Source organism: Triturus cristatus, chromosome 2_2 (assembly GCF_964204655.1).
Source record: "Triturus cristatus chromosome 2_2, aTriCri1.1, whole genome shotgun sequence".
Lineage (NCBI taxonomy): Eukaryota > Metazoa > Chordata > Amphibia > Caudata > Salamandridae > Triturus > Triturus cristatus.
This window is the reverse complement of record NC_140582.1, coordinates 733,875,323-733,879,302: the sequence shown is the minus strand read 5'-3', so window position 1 is coordinate 733,879,302 and position 3,980 is coordinate 733,875,323. Positions and strand designations below refer to the sequence as shown.

Here is a 3,980-nt window from a genome sequence, read left to right as displayed (position 1 = left end):
CTTCAAAGGCCCAACTGGGTTTAAGTACTGGAACTCTGACACTATGATTTAAAAAAACTTCTGGACCTGAGAAGACTATGCCAGGAAGAAGGACTGCTGTGGTACTGAAGGACTCCCACTCTCCTGGACTGCTGCTTTGCTGGACTCCTGCCTTGCTATGCTGTCCTGCCGCCTGCTGTTCCCCTGCCTGGGTGTGAAGGACGGGACCTGAGTCACCTGTACCAAGAGTGACTCCATGGGCTAGCTGGCTGGCCTCTTGATCTGGAGTCTCAGGGACATAAAAGGCTTCCAACCTACCTGCTTCTCTACCAGGACTCTGACATCCATGAGTCTGCCCTACCAAGTAGTGTCATCGCATTCTGGGACCCTTGAAAGTGGGTCTAAGTTGCATGCTCCAGCAAAATTCGCACATCCTCTGTCAAACTGGCACTTTGTTGTGTGAGCCAGAACCGGCCCATTGTCCCTGTTGTGTGGATCACAACAGGCTCACTGATCCTTTTGCATGGATCAATCGGTGCATCAATGCTTGTGCATTGACCAGAACCAGCGCATCGCTCTTTTTGCTTGGAACAGAACCGGTGCATCTCATCGGCGTCAACGTATTTCCCCTGCTGTGTGGATCACGACAGGTGCATTGCCACCACTGCATGGATCGACACCGATGAATCTCTTTGACTGCACCGGCAACTTTAATGTTGATGCAACTAGGATTAAGGTACTTTGTTCTGCAGGCCTTGCTGGGTCCCTGTATCCAGCCTGCACTCCAAAGTGGTTGGCATGGACTTTTACCTTTGTCCTGGTTCAACACTGCCAGATAACCCAAGTAAGTGTTTATTGCTTGTAAGCGCTATTTTACAGTTTATTCTTTAAGAATTCATATCATGAGTACTACTTATTGAATTTTTATCATTTTGGTCATGTTGTATTTATTAAATTAAGAGCTATTTTTCTAACCTGGTGTGGAATCCTTTTGTGCTGTGTTTCCTCTGTTATACTGTTTGAAATGTTGCAAAAATACTATGCACATTTGCTCTACGTAAAGCCTGACTGCTCTGTGACAAGCTACCAGAGGGTGAGCACAGATTAATTTAGGGTGTGCCTGCTTCTTACCTTCACTAGGAGTGTGATTGCTGGTTGACTACGACTCACATCCCAGTCAACCTACAACCCAATTTCTAATAGTCCTGCTCCTGTGGGAACAGTCCATCCCGAACTGGCAAGCTTGCTCCTCTCCAAACCAGACCACAAGGAACTCAGGATGGTTTCAAGCTGATTGAAGCTCTTCAGCCAGATGTAGTTTGGTTCCAGTGGCACATTGAGCAAGGAGCCCACATCTGGGCATACGCTTGCCCATTTAGGTCAGTACATCAAACACACAAAAGGTGATGGGAGAATGCTTGCAATAAGCCTAACCACTGGCAATCGCACAGGCTGGCATTCAAACCAATCGTTCTTTTGTCCACCGGCCACCTCAAATTACACCCAACTATATGCACATCAGTTTTGGTCCTGCTCTAGTGGAAGTACTGCAGCCCAAACTACAAAGCCAGGTCCTCTCTGAACCAGAACACAAGCAACACGAGACCGGCAAATGCAAAAGTGTTTATTGATCTCATGTTTCATTGACCATTCAAGGTACATCCAGCATACTGATCATATCATCACACGTTTCACTACTACCTATTACTTTCTACCATGCTCCATTTTTCCTGAAAGGCACTGACTATAAATAAAAAATATAATTCTGAATTATGTGAGAAAACACTTTTGTACGTCACATTTCATTTTTACATACATTCATGCTCCAATTGTAGGTACATTGCCAACACTAGAAATATAATGCAAACTTGATTTTGGCAGCATAACTCCTGCAAGACATGCACAAATATCACACAGATCAACAAAGTACTCAGTGCACCTTGGTAGACATTAACAGTGCATTATCTCAGCTTAGAGTGTATTCTAGGATTACAATCCTGATACAAGGTGAAAGCAGAGTCCCTGGTCCAAATTTCACATTACGGGCTTCAACTTCATCTTCAGGATCCTTAGATAATAAACCCTTTTCTACAAGTGTAGTGCTATATTTTAAAAGTCTTTCTTCTGTGGCAGAGCACACAAGTTACTCTGATTCCAGTCACTGTTCTATCCAAACATTGTTCTATCTCCAGGTTTTCAATATTAAAATCCGGTTCCTTAAAACTGACAACTTTTTCTTTCCATTCCTGTATGGTACATTCTTTATTCTCTATTGACTCATCATAGACTTCAGCCTCTGGCTAATCATCCGGGTCATGATACTTCAGAAAGTAAGGGTGGGCAAGAGCTTCAGTGGTCGTTATCCGCTTATCACTGCCCAATATGAGCATTTTCTCAAGAAGATACACCACAAGTGGATTGGCACCACGGAATACTTATTTCAAATCTTGATGAGGCAAATGTGACAAGGACTCAATATACCTTCTAGCATGCTCAGAGGAGACAATCTTCAGAAGGTGTACCCACAACTTCCATGATTCTGTTTAACTGGTCAATATAATTGTTTCCTGGAAAAAGGGCCTTGCCTTTCAGTAGTTCTGCCATGATACACCCAAAAGACCAAATGTCAACTGATTGTAGTGCATCCAATTCAACATGATTTCTGGAGCCCGGTGCCATCTTGTTGCTACATATCCTATCATTTCATCATCTGTTTGTCAGACTAACCCAAAATCTAAAATCCTGAGCTCCCAGTCTTCGTTCACCGCTAGATTGCTAGGCTTTAAGTCTCGCTGGATAATCCCAGCAGAATGAATATACTTAAGTTCTCGAAGCAACTGGTCTATAAGAAACTGTATATGGTCATCTGTTAATTTCTGGCAATTCACAATATTATTTAAGTCAGCACCCATTACATTTTTCACAAGGTAAACTTCACTAAAATTTTCATTTGAAGTTGGAAGCGTAAACACATCCAGCAATCCTATCACGTTTCCATGTTTTATATGCTTGAGTAACCTAATTTCCCTGTAAATTCTTCTTGCATCAATAAGTGACTGGAAGGGCCTTAAAAGCTTTTTAACTGCCACCTTTTGCCTCGTTTTGGTATCATACCTTGAGCAGATGGAACCGTAGGTGCCAAAGCCCACGGGCTGAGGTTGGTGTAGCGTCTGGGCGCTTCCACGCAGTTTTGTTCAGATACTGCCAATAACAGCCCACATTTGCTGACATCTTCAGGCAGTGTCTGAGCCAGGCTCCGCTGTAAGGGCCAACCCAAGACCATCGTTGCCCAGATTGGGGTTCTGCAGTTTGGTGTAGTTTATATCCATTGGCATTGTGAGCAAGGGACAGTGCCACCCTTGAGACAGTTGCAATTGTTCTTTGATTTCCAGCTATAAAGCTGAGGGGGTGAGTAATCTAGTGCCTGCACTGTATGATGGGCCTGAAACTGGAGGCCAAAATCCATGATAATCTCTAAAATGCATCTGGCAGATACTTATCTTCATGTTTAGTTTATGTAACCAGCCAGATCCTCATTGTAGTCCACCATATATTCACTACCTAAGCTAGGGCACTGTTCTCACAAGTCCATTAGTGAAATCTTATTAAAGTTTGTAAAACTATTATTAACCCTCTCTTATAAGTAATCTTGATTTAAAGGTAAATTGTAGAAAATCTTTTACTTTGACAATTGGACCGAGAAATATGAAATCTAAATCATATTTTATTGTGGGGGGTGGAGGTCAGTAAGGTCACTCCATTTAATTGATTGAGAATTATGTTTGACCCTTCATTGCAGTGGGGGCAGTTGATAAATACCAGATTACAGCAATTTGCAAGGGAGGCTGAGGTAATTTTTTGCTTTGCCAACAGGCTCAAAGCACAGACCCCCAAGGGTGATGTTACAGTTGTATAATAGTAAATGCATTCCAGTAGCTCTATACGGAGCAGGTATATGAGGTCACGTTAACTCTGGTGCTCTCCAAAGAGCAGAAAACGCT

General features: G+C 42.9%; 1 pseudogene; it reads right to left on the bottom strand.

Moving 5' to 3' along the window:
- Positions 1–2,081: 2,081 nt before the first annotated feature.
- Positions 2,082–3,210, bottom strand: LOC146862723 (mitogen-activated protein kinase 11 pseudogene; annotated as a pseudogene).
- Between the last annotated feature and the right edge of the window lie 770 nt (positions 3,211–3,980).